This window comes from Thalassophryne amazonica, chromosome 9, assembly GCF_902500255.1.
Source record: "Thalassophryne amazonica chromosome 9, fThaAma1.1, whole genome shotgun sequence".
In the NCBI taxonomy this organism is placed as follows: Eukaryota; Metazoa; Chordata; class Actinopteri; order Batrachoidiformes; family Batrachoididae; genus Thalassophryne; species Thalassophryne amazonica.
Window position 1 is genome coordinate 15,985,416 of NC_047111.1, and position 22,350 is coordinate 16,007,765.

Genomic DNA, 22,350 nt, shown 5'->3' on the forward strand with positions numbered 1-22,350 from the left:
CAAAATGGTGAAACCACCTTCTGGTAGGGGGCAGCTCTGCTGTCATGTTTTGATTTTGGGGGAAATGGCATAAGGTGCAGTGGAAAGGCACCGTCTCCATACACATCAGTTTTCAACAGCTGCAACAATAATTACTGTATGATAATTTAATATACAATTTAATACATTTAAGCAATCTACAAATTTAAATGTAATTTAATACATTTAAATACAGCTAAGCCAACTATAACAGGTTAATACATTAAAAACATCTAACAACTTAATTTGTTTCAAGTTTTGCACTGAATGCCCTTCCTGTAACAGGGGTGGGGTTTGAACCGGGAACCTTCCACACAAACCACTTGGCCACCACCACTTATGCAGTTCGATATATTTAATAAAATATATCGAACAATTTAATACATTGAAATATAATCTATATATATATATATAATGAACAGTTTTGGTTAAGATTGTTTTTTCCGTTTAGTGTTGTGTTTTTAATACAGTACATTGAGGTATAAAATGTGCTCATCAGGTGGACAGAGCAGCCTTGCTGCGATAAAACAAGATGAAGCAGAAGAGACAGAAGCCTTTAGATTTAAAGATAAGTCTCCTGTAATCTCTGAACAGTTTGTCAAATGTTTGCCGTGGAGCAGCGAGCTGTCATCCATCAGCTTTATGTCCTTTTCTCACTGAGAGACCAGAAAGAAGATTCAGCTTTGTTTGTGACGTTCTGCAGGTTTCGTATGTTGGCGGAACATTTCCTGACGATGTACCCAAACCTCAATGTCGACATCGATGCTGAACTGCAGCAGCTCAAGGTGATTTTTTTATTATTATTTTTTTTCTTTTCTTAAGAAGTACTGTCTGAATGGTATGTCGCAGTATTTGCTGAAATGCTAACATTATTCTGGATGTCACAATAAATTAGTTTTGAGAAAAATCAGATTTATAGTTTAAATTTTGAGTGTAGAAATTTGTCATCCAGAGTAAAATTAGGAGATTTAAAAGGACTGTTTTTCCAGGGATATGCAGAAATGCTGCGCCCCCTGGTGACTGACGGTGTGTACTTCATGCACAAAGCCCTTACTGGACCCAGTAAGAAAATTCTGGTTGAAGGAGCGAATGCTGCACTCTTGGATATAGACTTTGGTGAGTGATGGAGGCTTTTTGGAAGAAATTATGACTAAGAAATAAAGATTCTTATTGTTTAACCTCTGTTTGTTTTGTAGGCACATATCCATTTGTGACATCTTCAAACTGCACAGTTGGAGGAGTGTGCACTGGTCTCGGAGTGCCACCATCGTATGTCGGCAGAGTGTATGGTGTCGTCAAAGCATACACGACCCGGGTGGGAGTCGGCGCTTTCCAACAGAGCAGGATAACGTGAGAAAATGTTTCTTTGTGCAATAGGAATGATCAAGATCAAAGATAAGTATTGATCATCTTGTGCAAGTTGTCATGCAGGTAAATGGTTTCAAATCAAACCAGGATGTATCCCAGTTTAAAATTCCCAGTTCTCCAGTGCTCTCTGTAGGAAACCATAGTTTGGGATGTATGTACGTCCCAGAAGGTCGGGTTTGAAACCTTGTCCAAACCTCAGAAAACCTTAGCGGGTCCAGGATTGCTGTAGTCTTTGTAGCGTGGCAGAATTCTGAAGTTGTGCAAAAAAATAATTTGTCACAGATTTTGTTGTTGAACATGCTGTGACATCTTGGAAGTTTTCTGGAATCACCAACATTGTTAGGCTGCTGGCATGGTACAGCTGTTACATTATGTAATTACACTGCACGCCAGATTGTCTATAGACCAGGACTTTCCAGCATACGTATCCATGAACGTTAAATCTGGGCTTCAACGTCTGTATTTCATGTTTGGTGTGTTTTAGGAGACCGGATCACTTTTGCAATCCAGGGGGCGGGAATTTGGTGTGACAACGGGTCGAAAGAGGCGCTGTGGTTGGCTGGACCTGATTCTGGTCCGATATGCCCACATGGTCAACGGTTTCTCTGCGTAAGCAAGCCAAAATATCTGAGTATTGTTTTTCCCTGCTCAGCTGCTTAGTGGAGTGTAATAAATGTCATAAAATCCATGCATGTTCAGTGCCGTCGTAACGCCTCAGACTTTTTTTTTTTTTTTTGGCAGAATTGCTCTGACGAAGCTCGACATTTTGGACACACTGCCTGAGATCAAAGTGGGTGTGGCCTATAAGGTTGATGGACAACCTCTGCCAAGTTTTCCTGGTAAGTGATTGGTGTTTACAAAAAGTGGTAATCATCAAACTGACCAGATGCTATAAGGTATTTTAAAAATGTTTTAAAATGTGAAACTGATAAGATGTGAGTTGAACTGAAGTTTGCATTTTTTAAAAATTAACATTGGAGAGACTTTGATTCAACCACTACAGAAACAGAGTGTCACCTCTTGTTTCAGTCCCTGCTGGAGACAATCTTTGGTTCATAACCAATCATAGAGGCAGAATAATTGGTCTGTTTCTCTCTGTGTAGGATTCACACAGTCCCTAAATGCTCATAGGTACATCTTCAACCACTTATCTGGTATCAGGTCGCGGGGTCTCTAAATGCTCATACATCAATCAATCAATCAACTTTTTTCTTGTATAGCGCCAAATCACAACAAACAGTTGCCCCAAGGCGCTCCACATTGCAAGGCAAGGCCATACAATAATTATGAAACACAGTCTACGTCTAAAGCAACATAACCAAGGGATGGTCCAGGGTCACCCGATCCAGCCCTAACTATAAGCCTTAGCGAAAAGGAAAGTTTTAAGCCTAATCTTAAAAGTAGAGAGGGTATCTGTCTCCCTGATCTGAATTGGGAGCTGGTTCCACAGGAGAGGAGCCTGAAAGCTGAAGGCTCTGCCTCCCATTCTACTCTTACAAACCCTAGGAACTACAAGTAAGCCCGCAGTCTGAGAGCGAAGCGCTCTAATGGGGTAATATGGTACTATGAGGTCCCTAAGATAAGATGGGACCTGATTATTCAAAACCTTATAAGTAAGAAGAAGAATTTTAAATTCTATTCTAGCATTACAGGAAGCAATGAAGGGAGGCCAACACGGGTGAGATATGCTCTCTCCTGCTAGTCCCCGTCAGTACTCTAGCTGCAGCATTCTGAACCAACTGAAGGCTTTTTAGGGAACTTTTAGGACAACCTGATAATAATGAATTACAATAGTCCAGCCTAGAGGAAACAAATGCATGAATTAGTTTTTCAGCATCACTCTGAGACAAGACCTTTCTGATTTTAGAGATATTGCGTAAATGCAAAAAGGCAGTCCTACATATTTGTTTAATATGCTTTGAATGACGTATCCTGATCAAAAATACTCCAAGATTTCTCACAGTATTACTAGAGATCAGGGAAATGCCATCCAGAGTAACGATCTGGTTAGACACCATGCTTCTAAGATTTGTGGGGCCAAGTACAATAACTTCAGTTTTATCTGAGTTTAAAAGCAGGAAATTAGAGGTCATCCATGTCTTTATGTCTGTAAGACAATCCTGCAGTTTAGCTAATTGGTGTATCCTCTGGCTTCATGGATAGATAAAGCTGGGTATCATCTGCGTAACAATGAAATTTAAGCAATACCGTCTAATAATACTGCCCAAGGGAAGCATGTATAAAGTGAATAAAATTGGTCCTAGCACAGAACCTTGTGGAACTCCATAATTAACTTTAGTCTGTGAAGAAGATTCCCCATTTACATGAACAAACTGTAATCTATTAGACAAATATGATTCAAACCACCGCAGCGCAATGCCTTTAATACCTATGACATGCTCTAATCTCTGTAATAAAATTTTATGGTCAACAGTATCAAAAGCACTGAGGTCCAACAGAACAAGCACAGAGATAAGTCCACTGTCCGAAGCCATAAGAAGATCATTTGTAACCTTCACTAATGCTGTTTCTGTACTATGATGAATTCTAAAAAGCAATGCTTCAATCTATTGCTTTGTTTATTCTTTCTTTCGCTTAATTTTCCCCCGCTAAGACCCTAAAGAGCATACGTCTGTGAGTATTATTTACCTTTTTTGTGTTAAACCGGCCTGTTATGGCCTTCTGAAACAGTTGATAGATGTATTTTATAACTTAAAAACGGGAGCGATGCTAACGCGTTAGCATGTCTATGGCATTTTCAATGTTAAAAGTTAGCATTAAGCAGTTGCAGCTGTCATCACGTTCGGGTTCATTTGTTTTCAAATTGTAATATTTCTTAAATTTATTTTGTTTATATATTAATAATCTAATGATTATTTATACAATTTTAGAGAAAGAGACAAAAAGAACCTGAATAGAAACACAACAGAAAATATAAAAGTAACTAACAGTGAACATACATAAATACATACATACAGAATAAATATTTCCTGTGACCACATAGTGACTCTTACACCTCCATTTCATCCTGTCTTATTTAAGTTTAATGACAGTTTGTTTTGGTCAAACCATATTTTCAGTGTGTTAATTTCTTCAGTGATTTCCTCCAGAACTATCTGCCAAACTAGAAAACTGCAGCATCCTCATAAGAGCAGAATACTACTGGAATGAATTTGAATAAGGAAAGTTGTTTTTTTGTTTTTTGTTTTTTTTTTTTTCTCACCTAAATGCTGCACTCACTGCAGTTTATTGTCTGGAATAGTCCCAGATTGCATTTCAGAGCTTCTAGAATTGAAACATTTTCCTGTAGGTGGTGTTGGGGGTAATTTAGGGTTTCAACTTTTTTTTGTTTTCACCACTTTCATCCCTGAATGAGTCACTTTTGTGCGGATTAAAGTTACTAACTGGGACTCCTGTCTTGTTGCGAGAAAGAAACGAGAATCGTCTTCCGTTCTGTTCTCTCAGCTCCAAACGTTGCGCGGCTCTCTGACGAGTCAAGTTAGAATGATAGAATTGTCGCGGCTCATCTTTAGTCTTCTCAGGATGTCGTCTTTTAGATAACACAAACTAATTGCAAGTGATATGCTAGAAAATGACACAACACTTTAGAATAATTCAGCCTTAAGCAAGATAAAATGCACAGAGTTTTTAAGTTATTTAAGCCTTCGACACAAAGCTTAGACAAACTGAGTCCTCTAGAGAGACTGAATATGACAACCGCGCTCGTCTATTTATTGGAGACCCGCGGGCATCGCTCCTCCTTCGACTTTTTTATTTATTTCATTCCCAAGACATGGTTTTCTATTGGAAGCGTCCTCTAGTGAACCCTAAGCAGGTGTTAGGCCATTATTTCAATGTGACAAACGCTCCCATTAAAACATGAAGGATTTACAACTGATTTTTTTAATAACCTTCAGCCACAGGTGCAGCTGGCCTGAGGCCCCCTCGCACGTGGCCTCAGCCACACATGCAGCTGGCCTGAGGCCCCTGCACGCGGCCTGCGGGAAAGCACCTAAGAGGCCTTGGAAAGCCCCTGACAGACTGAATGACTAATAGAGCCCTTTTTTTTTTGGGGTTGAACACCTGCTAGTTCAACCAGAGGACATACAGTTCGGATCAGGACACTTGATAGTTCATCACAGTTCAAATATGGACCTAAAAATTCTTCTACAGTCCCTCCTCTGGGACTCGAAAGAGTCCCATTACATCAACTATACCTTGGGTTGTTTACTGACAAGACATCCTCATTTGTGCATTGCAATAAAAAAGAAAAACACAGCACTCGACTTACTGATAACTCTGGTGCGGATATGAATATCAGTGATACTTCCATGGTAAATATATTGCAGTGCAGGTGAACCTACATACTAAGGCACAAGGTGAGCAATTAGCTGGATTATATCAACACAAGGTGACATTCAAACATTGAGTTTTGGTGTAATTCAAGGCACTTAAAATGGCCACATAAAACAAGTTACATCAACCTCTTAATCATGGCAAAGTAAAGGCTTCACATTGACATCAGTGCAACCAATCATCTTCTGGCATCTATTCTCACTCAACCAGAGGCTCCAACCCATTATACTTGGTTCTACATATTTTTGTTAAAGCGTCACACATTTATTATTTAAATGCATCAAATAACCCCTACGTTACCACTATTTAGTCAACCAATCAAGTAACTATTCTAAGGTTAGTGCAGCTATGTCTAGTTAAATGATAAACACAATAAATGGTTTCCCTTCATGTCCGTCCTTAAGTCATTTGCCTTAGTCAATCGTATAATGGTTTTCATTATAGGCCATTTCTCAACATTCTCCACTTTGTTTTTCTTCTTTTTCAGCTTGTTTTCTAATGCCCTTTTTGGCCAGACACCAAATTTAGGCAATGCATGTCTCTTGAGGCATGCTATAATTTAAGAAAAAAGGGGTCCCTATGGTGCATCTTTACTACTAAATCTACAAACACGCCGTGTAAGGGTTCCCTTTTTATAACTTTGCAATGTGATATCTATGTGTATGCATTTAGCTTTATCTGTGTTACGCAGATGATGGTAAGGACAGACATTTACCCAACCTTCGTTACTAACATATATCCTTCTTTGTTTTATTTACACTCAGATTTCTGAAACCAGTCCGCAATTCAAACTCAAGAACCAAGATCATAGTCCGTGTTCAGTGCCATTACGTCAGTCCGCGCTCCTCAGCATTTACTCAGCATCTGAAGTTTTGGGAGAAGTTGGGGAACATGGGGAGGTTGGCCTTTCAGGGGTAGTGGGGGAGGATGAGGAATTCTGGCTTTCAGACAGTCGTGCAGTTCTTTGATGGATCTTTCCAGCTCCTTGTGCTGCTTGGCCAGGTTGTACAGGGCCCCCAGAGAATTCTTGCCCACATTCAGGTGGTGGTGGCCAGCCCTAGCTGTTCCCTTTCCATATGCTCCATCATGCAGGCTAGCATGTCCATACTAGACTGAAGACCACACAGTTGAGTATGGAGGCCCTCCTGAGCACAAGAGATGTTGGCATTGTCACGGTGTATCCTGAACAGGTATGCAGCTGTCTGACTTAGTTGTGGCATGATTTCCTCAAATAGCTCATGGGTGTGATTTGGGAGGGGCAGGAGCTGCTCCAAGGTTTTTGGAACAGACTCTTGTGGAAGACGAAGCTCTCGAACCAAGATTGCCATGTCCTGTGGGGTGACCATGACCAGATTAAGGTTGTGCAGTCCAGGGGACAGGAAGTACAAGGGGGAAGGCATTTCGTGTGTGGGGGGAGTATTGTTGATGTCGCACAGGCAAGTGGTGGGACACTCTGGGCATTTAGCAGCCTGTACAAAGCTCCCCTCTGTCCTGGTGGGTGAGTTCGGCTAAGGTCTACCCCTGCTGATCCTCCTCCAGAGGTACTGGGCTGATCAGAATATCTCTCCTGCCTTGGGGGTGGAAAGCTGGGGACAGGTCCTAGCAGTGAACTGGGTCTAGGATGCACTCGGGCGGTTGCTGCATATGGCCGACCTTGGCTGCCTCCCCTGGAGGGTATCGTTGCCACTGACACATGTGACTGTCTCCATGGCATCTGCGGAAGGGGTGTGTTCCTGAGTCCAAAGGGTCCTTCAGGTGATGGTGGAGTCCTCGGCCGACTCTTGCTGCAGGCAGATTCTGTGAAGCCGTCATCGCCAGGTGCTGGAACGATGAAGATCCTTCTGTTGCCAACTGGTTTAGCTGCTGGATGGATGGCGGCTGTGGCGACCAATCATGTCTCGACCATCCCTCCTGTATATCCTCTTCTCCAAACAGTTCTGAGAGTCCAATCAGACTTGATAGAGGCAGATCAGGCATAGGTCCCTGATCAGGGGAGTCTGGTCTCTCAGCCATACTCCTGTGTCCTAGTAATATACATATACGTTCATTATTACAGCTCCATGTCATTCTTTCAGATATTGTCTATCCTATCCCTCATTTTGTGGGTGCATGTGTGAATGTAAATGTGCGTGCATGTCTTCCTCGTCTACAATATCACCAAGCACGGTCCGTCCCAGTCCTCCCTATCTGGGGTGTATGCCACAATATTAGGGAGCTGTGGGCTGTCGGGGAGGATTTGGTATTTCATCCATTTCATATATTCTGGTTCTCTGTCGTGTTTCGTTTTGTGCTTTCTTCTAGGGTCGGATGGCTAACAGTGGGAGCTGTCCTACTGTGGATGAAAGCAATTTATTGACCAGAAATTTTATCAAGGGAACCACAACATATTACCAGCAAGACCGCCACCCCTGTTAGTGCCAAGATTACACCTATCTGGTATAACCAGTCTTTCCATGATATCCACCCTCCTCCTTAGAGTCCCAAACATGAAACAGTGGGCCAATATTCATTCCATTCCCTACAATGTATCCAGAATCGTCAGTTTCATTCTCCCTCCTATGGTTACTTAACAGTTCCTGTGCATCTCTTCAAGTGTGATTAAGAGCTCTGTCAAATTTCCGTCTTCCCCTGTACGCATGGGAATAGCTGTGCACATTCGGGGCTTTGATCATATACAAACTCCTGTTCAGCCATCATCATCTCGATAGCTAATCTATTTTGCATTGTCATTAGCGAGGTGGCGTGCAGTTTGGTTGGTTAAGGCTCCTACAGCTGCCATGTCCAATTCAAATATCTTTGTTGATTATCACCACAAGTAATTAATCCACTGCACCTCCTGGAACCTAGAACGGATTTTGGAGTAACCCCGACGAGCCAATGCCCATCCCCATTTATCCGCATCTTTCTCTGCTTTAACTCTGCTACTGTCATGGCTTCTAACTGTCGGGTATCCCTTCTGGTATCCGTTTCTTACTGTGATGTTGTAGTCTGTTTAAACGTCATTATTCTCTTTCTTCACGAAGTTTCTGTGGCATGGGTTGTATTGAATTTGGCATTTCAATTACTGTTATAGCTCCTGAGCATCACAGGAGCACAAAGGCCCTTCCAATTAGGGGACAGCGATGACAGGAGTTCCTTCTTTGGTCCGCATATCCAAAAGATGTCAGATAAGGGTACCGTTCCCTTAGCTAAATTGGAGTAGATACCCATGAAGCATGGGTGAGATTCAGTCCAATTACAGACCCCCCTGTGGCCGGTACTATTTGTTCACACTGTATGCCTGCTGCTGGCAGGGTGTGACAGACGGTAATGTTCCATGCTGTTTTGGCCGGTTTGTATTCTTGCTGCTTTGCATACACTGTATGTGGTGTTTTGGCTGGGTCGTCCCTACCTGCCAATCGCTTATGTATTGTGCTACTAAGCCTTTAGCTATACAGAATGGGTGTATCATCCCTTTCTCTATTTTAATCATAGGTGGAACGGTTCCTTCTGTACTTAGGGGCACTGGACAAAGTTTACTGTCGGCAGCATATTTTTTCATCACCTACTGCCATTTTCATAACACATTGTGGTATAGCATTCTGCTTGGTTTGAGTTATGTTGGGGGACTCCTATAACAGTTGTTGATACAGGTAGGGGTTTAGCCTGAGGTATCACACCTTTCCGGTGACAGGCTATGCAAGGCTTTTCACTGATCTGCCTAGCCGAAAATTTCAACCATTGGTAAAATAAATTGGTCTTCAACCCTTGTGTGCGGGCTAGGTCTGTACTGGGATCCCATCTCCCTAAGTGACTGCTTGTTCTAGGCTTCTAATTGTCCTCTTTTTCCTTGGTTTGATTTTTACCCATTTTGTGGCTTCATGTACTGTAACAGTTACGTCTTGCTTGGTTTCCCTGCATCCTCTTTTATCAAAATTACCTCTATGTTGAGTGTTCCCTCCTCTTCACATTTGATGCTAATGGCTTCGCCTAATATGTAATCCCCCAGCTTTCCCTGTATTCCTATGTTCTTGTAGGCTTTTGATTTAATGTATACCAAATTATATGTTTTTCCTGTGTTTAGAATGCCTTGTTTAGCTGCTATTGCGGCCATGGCCACGGCACAGTCCGTTGTATGTTTTGGATGTCTATTTTCTCCCATACTGACCACCAGTAGTATTGTCAATCCCTTGAATAATTCCTTCATCATTGCTCTGATGACTGGTGAGATGTGCTACTAAGTGAGCCGTCACTAGATGAGCTGTCACTAGGGATGTGTGGTGTATCTGTGCTTTGTCTGGGTTGTACTTCCTGCGGTTCTTCTGTCGGTAAATCTACTGAGTTGCTGTCCGAGTCTGATGTCTCCTGTGGCCTGGCTATCTGTCGGTCCTGTATTTCTGTCTGTCTGTTGGCCTACAGTCTCCAGTTGGTCTCTGAGTCTGCATCTGAGTCTGTTGCTGCTCTATCTGGCAGGGATCCACTACTCTCTGAAGCTGTGCGTCATCTTTGTTCAATCAGTCTCTGTGAGCGCCTTGGCCGGTGTTCGCCTGGCTGCAGGGAGGCGTGGCCTTCCCTCGGTGACTTCTTCTGGCTGCAGGGAGGCGTGGCCGTCCCTCGGTGCTGCTGTAGGGTCTCTGGCTTCTTCCTGCTTCCCCCCTTGGCCCGGCGGCTCTGCCAAGACGAGCTTTGCCGAGGCCGCAGGGGCGCTGGGCCACCAACCCTACAGCAGTGGTTTAAATGAAACCAGTGTCCTTACCGTCTACTTTGGACTGCTGTACGTGAGGCAAGAATAACTTTAAAAGGACCTTCTCGGCGTGGCCTGTCCCACTTCTTTTTGAACACCTTGACGTAAACCAGATCACCAGGCTGGATGCTCTGATTTTCGAGTGGAATCTCTGCTTCTCTGTCTTCTGGTAGCACCTTTGACCTGCAAAAAGATAGTTTTTGGGTTAACTGTCTCAGATAATTATGCCATTCGTCTTGTAGCTGCTCCAGCGATGGTCCCTTCATAGGGTCCTCTCAGGTATGGAATAGGCATCGGCCGACCTGTAAGAGCTTCAAATGGTGTCAAATGGGTTAGTCGGTTAGTTTGTGAGCGCATTGACAATAAAGCAAGCGGCAACGCATCCAGCCAGGTTAGTTTGCCATTGCTGTCTGCTATGATTTTGCTAGTTTGTTCTTTAAAATGCCATTAGCCCGTTCCACTGCCCCATTTGATTGAGGGTGATAAACACACCCAAACTTCTGTTTGATACCCAATTGTTTGAATGTTTCTTGTGTAACCTTGGCTACAAAAGCCCTACCGTTGTCAGATGAGATAGTATCTGGAATGCCAAATCTTGGAAAGACATCTCGGCACCAAGAATTGTGGCTACCGTTTTATGGTCTTGATTGCAGAGGCTACTGCCTCAATCCATCGGCTGAATCTGCCTATCACTACCAAAACATAATCTCATTCGTTTAACCTCGATTTTCAGCTCCCATGTCTATGAAATCCATCATAAGATGTCTGAATGGCCCATCAGGGACCGGAATGTGGTGCTTAAAGGGGCTGTGAATGATTTCCGGACATTGTACTGTGCACTACCTCACACTCATTCAACAAACGGTCCACTGTAGCTGCCATATATGGTGACCACCAGACAGCTTGTAGTTTGTTCATAATTTGGACTCGCGAACAATGATCGGGTCCGTGGCCCAAATGATTGCATGTCGTAATAAATTGGTGGGTAACACAAATGTCCATGACTACTGCGCCACAGCTTGTCTGCTGGCCCCTGACTGCATGTCTCAATAGCGCCTCGTTTAACCCACATTCGTTTTTCTTCTCCACTGGCCCTACTTTGAGCCACTATCAGTGTGTCAAGTGAAACCAGTGGGGCACAATCTTTGATGGTTAGCAGGGGAAACACATTTCTCCTTGTGCTCCTTTGCGCGCTGCGTCATCTGCTACGTTGTTACCTTGAGCTATGAGTGTTATTATTCTTTTGATGACCCTGCACATTTATGAGGGCTACCTCAGACGGTATTGGAGAGCTTGTAACAGTTGGGAAATCGCTTCTCCATGAGTGACAGGGGTGCCATCTGCTCTCAGGAATCCCCTTTGTTTCCAAATGTTTGCATGTACATGACATACGCCATAAGCGTAGGCTGAGTCTGTGTAGATATTAACACGTTGATCTTTAGCTATCTGGCAAGCCATAGTTAAGGCTTTGATTCTGCCAGTTGGGCTGAACAGGCGGATCAATTCCTTGGGAATTCAAAGGTCTCGCCATCCGTGTTTAGTTTAACAATCCCCATAACCCGCATGCAATCCCGCTGCATCCCGAAAGCATGAGCCATCCACGAACAGGGTTAGATCTGCATCTATGGCGTGATTATACAAATGTTCTCTGGCTCTCAAAAATTTCTCTGTCTCTGCCACACAGTTATGTGGAGTACCATCTAACGGTGTGGTCAATTTGGTGGCGGGATTCACCGTGTGACAACGTTGTATTGTTATTTCTGGAGCGGACAACACAACTTCATATCCAGTGCGTCTAGCTTGTGTTAAGACAAAACGTTGACTGGTTAGCAGGGCATGTAACTGATGCGACGTGTACAACGTTACTGCATGTCCCATGATTATGGATGATGCTTTTGAAATGCAAAAGCAGCTGCTGCTAGACCCTGATAGCATGGTGGCAATCCTGTTTCAATGTTGTCAAGCTTTGTACTATAATAGGCCAAATGTGTGTTTTCCTTATTTGTTTCCTGCATTAGTACAGCACAAGCATAACCAGCTTTTTCAGTAACATACAAATGGAAAGGTTGCCCATAATCTGGGTTACCTAACGCGGGAGCAGATTGCATGTCTGTTTTTAGGGCCTCAAAAGCTCCCGTTGCCTGATCTGTCCAGACGAGGAGAGCTGCATTGCTTGTTTGCCCACTGCTCTAATCATGGCACGCAAGGTGCAGTTTTTATAGCATAATCACAAAATCCACGGCCGACGGTACCCTGCCATCCCAAGGAATGAAAGCATCTGTCCCACTGTTTGGGGTTTGGGAGCCTTGATTATAGCCTCCACTTGGCTTGGGGCTATACATCGCGTGGTCCCACACAACTGTCTTCCCAAGTATTCTACTTGTTGTTTGCAGAACTGCAATTTGTCCTTACTTACTTTATGACCTCCATCTGCCAATGCATGCAATACAATTAATGATCTTTTTCACACTGTTCTTGAGTCTCTGATGCATAAGGAGATCATCCATATATGCACCAATGTACTGGGTATGTCAAGGTGTTGTAAATCTTCAGCCAGGACTTTGTTAAAGATGGCTGGGGACAGGTTCAGTCCCTGAGGTAGCCGTGTATACGTAGCTGTTGTCCCAGAAATGTGAATGCAAACAAATGTTGTGAGTCTGGGTGCACAGGCACACTGAAATAGGCTGAACACAGATCGATTACCGTGTACCATTTTGCTCCAGCAGGGATGCTTGATAGTATAGTATGCGGATCAGTACTATAGGTGCATCCATTTCTATTATTGCATTGATAGGACGCAGATCATGTACCAGCCGATACTCTTAGTTATTGTTTTAGGGATAGGGTAGATAGGAGTATTGCATGGGCTTGCAGTTTTTATTAGAACTCCAGCTGCCATTAGTCCCTTAATTACTGGGTTTATGCCTTCAATAGCCTGAGGTTTTAATGGATACTGCCTTTGGTGAGGCAGTTTTGCTCCCAGTTTTACTTTATTTTTACTGGTAAGGCTGTTTTTACTAGTCCTACATCCGTTTGCTTTTGGACCACACCACTGGTGGTATTTGCTCTAACAATTTCTCTTGTTGGGCCGATAACACCATCTGTCCCTCTGGTCTAGGATTGAGCTCCACTTTTTGAGCTATAGCCTCATCATTTACTTTTAAATTAATTCGTACTTTCCCGACCTTGACCTTGAGAGTTACCCATGTAACCCTGACAAACGCTATGTGAGGTGTTTCTATGGTGTTCTGGTAGTCCCTCAGGGGCTGTCCTGATCCAGACCATAACTTGCTGGCTGTAACACCTGTTTTGTATTTTAAACCCTTAAAAGGATTCAATTTCCAACTGCTATGCCCGTCTTCTTTTTCTTTAACTAAATATGAAAATTTACCTGTTTCCCACCGAACCTTCCTTGGGGACCACAGTCAGAGTCAACCTAGGAAACAGTTCTTCACCTGGATCGGTTGGTAGTGTTACTAAATGATTTAATGGTATGCTAAGTTCTTTATTAGGGTCAGCACAAAGCAGCTCCAGCCACGGGGTTAAACCCTGATGCCACAGACGTCTTATCAGCAGCTCCCAATTAATTAGAGGGAATTGTTCTTTCTTTTGCTTCAGATTGATTACCTTAGTAATCTGCCATAATTTCTGATTGATCTCTTGTTCGTCCTGCCAATGTTCTGCTCCTACCCTGTCAAAATAGGTCCTTTCCAGCCAAAAATGTGTCCTGATTCCCTGGGTTCGATGTCTCCGTCAGTCAAGTAATGTTCTGGGAGTATTATTTCATCATCACTTAAGTCTCCCATCAAAGACTGTCCCAAGCATTGATCAGTCTGTCAGCTTTTTCACTATAATCTAAGCTTTATCTCTTTTTGATTTATAACCAACTTTATTTATTTAATCCTCTTACAACCCTAACACCTCCTAATGTCTTTGCTCCCGACTTTCTATTTTCCTTCTAATTTTTATTTTTTTATTTTATTTTTTTTTTACTTTCTGCTTCTCGTCTTTTTCTGCTATGTTTGTTTATTAGTTTTCTCTCTTTGAAATAATATCTACCTTCTCTGTATTTACATAGCACTCTTCTCCTGTCTTTTTCTTCACTGTCTCTGTTTCACACTTTCCTCTCTGCCTGTCATGCACCTCCCAAGTCCTCCTGTTGGGTCTAAATACCTCCCCCTCGTACTCTTTCACATTAATCTTGTATGTCAGCCAGCTTGCAAGCCCTCACAGCTTTTTGCTTGCACCTCCCCGCTTACTCAGCACTCTCCCACACACAATTTTCAAAAGCTTATACACAAAAATTATTAAAAACAACTTTCTATATATCTCTATCTAGACTTCTGCCACTTTTCACTCCGCGGCTTTAAACAACCTTTTTATTCACTTAACACCAATGTGTTCTGTTTAAGCATGTATCTCTTCTTCACGTTAGACAGCTTCTCCGGCGCTGTCAGCAACTTCATATATTACTTTTTTACAAGCCCTCTTTGAGCGTACAATATTTCATTTACTTCTACGCCTTACCGCGCCTCGCGTGCGTATCCTGTGCTTAATATATTATTTTTCACCAGCTCCTTTCTGAGCATACAATATTTCATTTACTTCTACGCCTTACCGCGCCTCGCATGCGTATCCTGTGCTTACTATATTATTTTCACAAGCTCCTTTCTGAGCATACAATATTTCATTTATTTCTACGCCTTACCGCGCCTCGCGTGCGTATCCTGTGCCTTTCTGCACTTTCTTCTACCTTTTTTTTCACTTACTGAGCTCCTCGTGAGCTTAATGTGCCTTTGCACTGAAAATATTCTCTTTTTCTTTTCTTATAAAAAACTCATATTACTGTGTACTTAATTACTTATTCTTCTCCCACGCCCCACAAGCGTGTATCTGGTGCCTTACTGCACTATTTTCTGCTTCATTAATTCTCATGTATTCTGCACTAACTCTTCATTCATTTTATTTTTTTTTTATAGTTTTTCTCTTTTCTTAAAAAATGACGTCCTTTATTGAGCTCTTTTACTTACTGTCAGCTGTGCCACTTTGCACTTTTAAATCTCTTTATCACGTACGGTATTTCTACTGCGCCCCCTCAGGCACTTATCTTGTGCTTCCTCTGCACGTATTCTCTGTTAAACTCTTTTTCTCACTTATTTCACTTCAGTCTCTGTTAAACTCTTTAAACAACCTTGTATTACCTTGTATCTATTTGTCAGTATACTCCCCTAAATTAACCCCTACAGCGCATGCTATCAGCCGGCACGTTAGTAACGAATTTCAACACCAATTATTCCCCAAGCATCCAGGTTAGTTCTCCACGCACTCTTTCCGCACCAGAGTTCATGAACATTCCTGACCTTTCACTCACATAGACATTCTTTTTCCCGGGAACACACACACCTTCTGAGCATTTTATCTACAAGGCCTGATAATTTTCAATCTTATCTTTTTTTAGTCTCTTATCAATTTTCTTAGTCCAGGTTCTTTTGGGTAAGAGGCAATTAAAAAATATCACCTGTCAACTTGGGCGGAAATCCCGACTCACTCCTCCAGATCGTGCAGAAATTATAAAAGGTTTCTGCTTACCTTTTAGTCGTGATCACTGTTATTTACGGTCTGGAGGGATGAGCTGGACTGCCCCAGGCTGCCGGAATGCCCCTGGACCCTCCTGGCTGGCTCGCCAAGTTCTGTCGCGGCTCGTCTTTAGTCTTCTCAGGATGTCGTCTTTTAGATAACACAAACTAATTGCAAGTGATATGCTAGAAAATGACACAACACTTTAGAATAATTCAGCCTTAAGCAAGATAAAATGCACAGAGTTTTTAAGTTTATTTAAGCCTTCGACACAAAGCTTAGACAAACTGAGTCCTCTAGAGAGACTGAATATGACAACCGCGCTCGTCTATTTATGGAGACCCGCGGGCATCGCTCCTCCTTCGACTTTTTTATTTATTTCATTCCCAAGACATGGTTTTCTATTGGAAGCGTCCTCTAGTGAACCCTAAGCAGGTGTTAGGCCATTATTTCAATGTGACAAACGCTCCCATTAAAACATGAAGGATTTACAACTGATTTTTTTAAAAGACCTTCAGCCACAGGTGCAGCTGGCGTGAGGCCCCCTCCGCACGTGGCCTCAGCCACACGTGCAGCTGGCCTGAGGCCCCTGCACGCGGCCTGCGGGAAAGCACCTAAGAGGCCTTGGAAAGCCCCTGACAGACTGAATGACTAATAGAGCCCTTTTTTTTTGGGTTGAACACCTGCTAGTTCAACCAGAGGACATACAGTTCGGATCAGGACACTTGATAGTTCATCACAGTTCAAATATGGACCTAAAAATTCTTCTACAGAATCCAGTCTGAATTAATAACTTCAAAGTGAAACATCATTTTGTTTATTTTTATTTATGTCCAGAGATCAAGGATATAGTGACCAATTTCAGATTTATTTACTTTAAGATTCAGTGAAATACATAGAAAACCTGTAAAGCCTACTTTTAGTACAAAATTCAGGAGGTGTCGATAAGGAATCGGATCGATAAGCAGAATCGATAATGGCATCTATCGATAAAATCTTATCAATACCCATCCCTACTTATGATACATTTATTTTACAGTTGAAAGGCTTCGTGTTTCCAAAAAGTTTGAAGTTTGCGCAGCACGAAAGCGGCGAGAGAGAAAGCGAGTGAGAAAGAGAGACGGAGAGAGAGAGAGTGCTGTCTTTTCTCTTTAAGGCTATAAAAATAAAGCTATAAAAGTCTATAAAAATATAAAGTACTTAATTCTTTCACCAAAACACAGCACCAATTTGTTTTGTAGCTTATATATGGATTGTTTTTAAAAGCTTTTTTATATATTTTGCACTACTTCTTTGACCTAAAGACTTGCCTGCTAACAGAGTTTGTCCACACAAGTTAAAAATGTATATTCACTCAAGACACGAAACACTTTCTAAAAACACATTTTATATTGACGGGTTTAGTGTCCAATTTTTTCTCTCCACAGTGTTCTAAACCAATGTCTCACATTCTGACAGCTCACAGTGTTCTGAACATTTTGATATGCATCACATGGGCATTATACAGTAGTGTTCAGAATAATAGTAGTGCTATGTGACTAAAAAGATTAATCCAGGTTTTGAGTATATTTCTTATTGTTACATGGGAAACAAGGTACCAGTAGATTCTCACAAATCCAACAAGACCAAGTATTCATGATATGCACACTCTTAAGGCTATGAAATTGGGCTATTAGTAAAAAAAGTAGAAAGGGGGTGTTCACAATAATAGTAGCATCTGCTGTTGACGCTACAAACTCAAAACTATTATGTTCAAACTGCTTTTTTAGCAATCCTGTGAATCACTAAACTAGTATTTAGTTGTATAACCACAGTTTTTCATGATTTCTTCACACCTGCGAGGCATTAATTTTGTTGGTTTGAAACCAAGATTTTGCTTGTTTACTAGTGTGCTTGGGGTCATTGTCTTGTTGAAACACCCATTTCAAGGGCATGTCCTCTATAAGACGACATGACCTCTTCAAGTATTTTGACATATCCAAACTGATCCATGATACTTGGTATGCGATATATATAGGCCCAACACCATAGTAGGAGAAACATGCCCATATCATGATGCTTGCACCACCATGCTTCACTGTCTTCACTGTGAACTGTGGCTTGAATTCAGAGTTTGGGGTCGTCTCACAAACTGTCTGCGGCCCTTGGACCCAATAAGAACACTTTTACTCTCAGTCCACAAAATATTCCTCCATTTCTCTTTAGGCCAGTTGATGTGTTCTTTGGCAAATTGTAACATCTGCACGTCTTTTATTTAACAGAGGGCCTTTGCGGGGGATTCTTGCAAATAAATTAGCTTCACACAGGCCTCTTCTAACTGTCACAGCACTTACAGGTAACTCCAGACTGTCTTTGATCATCCTGGAGCTGATCAATGGGTGAGCCTTTGCCATTCTGGTTATTCTTCTATCCATTTTGATGATTGTTTTCCATTTTGTTCCACGCATTTCTGGTTGTTTTTGTCCATTTTAAAGCATTGGAGATCATTGTAGATGAACAGCCTATAATTTTTTGCACCTGCGTATAGGTTTTCCTCTCTCCAATCAACTTTTTAATCAAACTACGCTGTTCTTCTGAACAATGTCTTGAACATCCCATTTTCCTCAGGCTTTCAAAGAGAAAAGCATGTTCAACAGGTGCTGGCTTCATCCTTAAATAGGGGACACCTGATTCACACCTGTTTGTTCCACAAAATTGACGAACTCACTGACTGAATGCCACACTACTATTATTGTGAACACCCCCTTTTCTACTTTTTTTTTTTTTTTTTTACTAATAGCCCAATTTCATAGCCTTAAGAGTGTGCATATCATGAATGCTTGGTCTTGTTGGGTTTGTGACAATTTACTGAATCTACTGGTACCTTGTTTCCCGTGTAACAATAAGAAATATACTCAAACCTATTGGGTTAAAATTGTCTCATTAATACTTGTAAATGCACGCAGGGTGATCTACAAATAATCATTGATTTGCAAATGTGTTCAGATATCCACAAATGCAAATTTCATATTTGTAATTGTAAATTGGTCTTTGCAAATAATGTTGTATTTACAAATATAAAACTTAATTTGTAAAAAAAAAAAAAAAAATTTGTAAAACTGGAAATTGTATTTGTGAATTGAATTTCAGCATTTGTGGATCACTAATTACACGCATTCATCGCTTTCCTTTGTGACGTAATTTTGAGACATTCTTTTCACGAAATCCACACAGATCCACAAACAAATGCCGACTGATTCACAAATACACACTCACACACACTGGATATCCACTAGATGGCAGTGTGGTTCCATTCATTGATGTGGCTGAAACTATATGGTCCCGGATGAGAGAACACCGACATTTCAGAATAAATCATTTCACTTTACCATAATGGAGGCGTCTGATGGATGGGTATTTATGTGGTGATATTGTCTGCAAGGTCAATTATTTTTTTAAAATTATGATGTGTCCGGATTTCATCATGGAGAGGGGGGCGGGGGTGTTGTACTCTTTAATGCAGTGGTTCAAATAACCGTATTAAACAGCATTGCGCCTGTGCGTGCTTCGTGACACAGACATGCTGCAAAATTCTTTCAAAAACTTGAAAGTTCTAAAAGTTTGCGATGTCCACGTTACATTTAGCTAAGCTTCACACAGGAACCACACAGTGTCACCGCAGCAACCAACCAGTCCCGCTTTACGACAACTGTCGCAACAGCCAGGCTTTAAGTGGCATTTATTCTTCTCAAAACTCCGCGGATCCGAGGAAACTGATTTGTATCTGTAACACACAGATCAGTGTCTGCGGACTTCTAAAACTTGCATGATGTCGTTAAAAAAAAAAAAGGAACGCTTTGCAATAAGCATTTTAAAAACTCAGTAACGATCACGATTAAAGAGTACATCACTAACACCCCCTGCCCCCCTCCCCGTGATGAAATCCGTGGACACATCATAATTTAAAAAAATTATTGACCTTGCAGACAATATCACCACATGCATACCCATCCATCAGACACCTCCATTATGGTAAAGTGAAATGATTTATTCTGAAATGTCGTTCTTCTCTCATCCGGGGGCATATACTTTCAGCTTGCCACATCAATGTCTCAAAATTACGTCACAGGAAAGAGATGAATGCGTGTAATTGGTGATCCACAAATGCTGAAACTCAATTCACAAATACAATTTCCAGTTTTACAAATGTAATTTTTTTTAATTTTTTTTTTTGTTTGTTTTGTTTTTTTTACAAATTAAGTTTTATATTTTCAAATACAACATTATTTGCAAAGACCAATTTACAAGTTATAAATATGAAATTTGCATTTGTGGATATCTGAACACATTTGCAAATCAATGATTATTTGTAGCTCACCCTGCGTGCGTTTACAAATATTAATGAGACAATTTTAACCCCATAAAAACCTGGATTAATCTTTTTAGTCACATAGCACTACTATTATTCTGAACACTACTGTACTTAATTTCTGAAAGAAAATTGGGGAAAATAATCTTGGACTCCAGAAGTGGGTGTTAAATTTTATTAATTTATTTATTTTAAAGCAGGTCATGAAGGTTAATTTATGCAAAATGTTTTTTGTTGTTGTTTTGCTGTCTGCTTTATTTTACTTTGGTCAGCTTTTCCTCGAGGGAAATGCAATATCTTGGGTTTTTAAGAAAGTGTTTTGCAACAGATTTGAAGTTGTGGTCAGCCTCTATTTTCCTGATTGTATAAACTGTCAGTAACCATTGACAAGGCAGTCGGGCACTCATCACATAATCAGATTTGGCATCTGGAATGTTCAGTTCAGCTGGAGCTGTCCATGTTCTGCAGTATAATTGAGTATCTCTTACTTTTACTGTAATCCAAAGCAGAAACATTTCGTTTTTTTGCCGCTCAGTCTCTGTTATTGATCTGTCACTCCTCTAGCGAATATGGACGTTCTGACGCGGGTGTCAGTGGAGTACGAGACGTTGCCCGGCTGGTGCTGCAGCACCGAAACCGTTCGGACCTTTGAGGATCTGCCGAAGCAGGCGCAAAATTATATTTGCTTCATTGAGAACTTTCTGCAAGTACCGGGTTAGTGAAGGCCCTGAATGTAAGCCTGGTGTTCTTTAAAATACTAAACCTGTCTCTCTGTGATTTCAGTGAAGTGGGTCGGAGTCGGCAAGTCCAGAGAAAGCATCATCAAACTGTTTTGATCCAGCTTCAGCTTCCATTCGTCACGGTTCGAGTGCTGCTGACGCTTTAACCGGAGCATTTGAAAATGCAAACTGTCCTCACGGAAGTAGTTCACCAGAAGAGTTTTAACTTGCTGCTTTTACGTCTCATTTGCCACAGATTTATTTATGCTGCTTTCCACAGAATGTTTTCTATCCTTTCAGATGACTTCACCACATCCGTGTTGTTGGTAAACTAGTGACGATGCTTGAACTTTGATTTGCTGCGAGTGAGAATCATTAGCTTTCTGACAAGTTAGGTTTTGTTTACTGTCCAGTGCGCTAATGCTCATAAGCAAAACAGGTAGCTGAATAATAACTCTTTAGCTATTTACAGAGGGTGCTCAGAGTGCACGTCTGAGACACGTCCTTCAGTTGAAGAGAGAAAGACTTTTTTAAGTGCAATTGTTAAGTTGCATTTTGATGAATTAACATTTTCATATGTGATGATTTGCTCTTTCTCTACTTGTTACTTTTCTACATGAAGTAATGTGAGGTGTGTTTATAAAAATTCTACATCCTCATTGGCAGATACTGAAAATTAAAGTCCGTGTACCGTAAATGCTGTTTTCAGATACCGTCACTACACGCATTGTAAATATCTACAAGTACAAAATGATGTTGCAGACCTTCTGAGTTTTGATTTGCCTCCAGATGAGATGATTCCATTTTTTTTTTTCCCGTATTTTCTCTTGAACCATTCAACTTGATCATGTGTTTGTTACGACACGTGTTATTACTTGTTAGCTTAATCCGAACAAAGCCTCGTGCCTACAGCGTGATGGCCACATAACGGATCATGGGTCAATGACGTTAACTGAAATTGCAGTTATGATGGTTAGATATTAATACTTTCATTGTTTCACTTTGTTTTTTATTTTACAGTAAAGCACATTTTGGGTTTCGGTTCATTTTAAAGCTAATTATATGTAGTTCAGCATCGTTATTAACTGTGCATTTGGTAAGATTGTCAATTTGTTTTAATTGATGAGTCTTAAAATACTTAAACTTGACTCTACCTGAGTTGTGTTTACAGTATTCTCATGATGATTGTTAAAATAAACACTGGAAAAAAAAAAAACCTTCCATACAGATAAACTACAGCA

The 22,350-nt window shown here is 41.3% G+C and overlaps 1 pseudogene; it reads left to right on the top strand.

Moving 5' to 3' along the window:
* The first annotated feature begins 620 nt into the window (after positions 1 to 620).
* On the top strand, positions 621 to 21,316 carry LOC117517899 (annotated as a pseudogene).
* Positions 21,317 to 22,350: the final 1,034 nt, after the last annotated feature.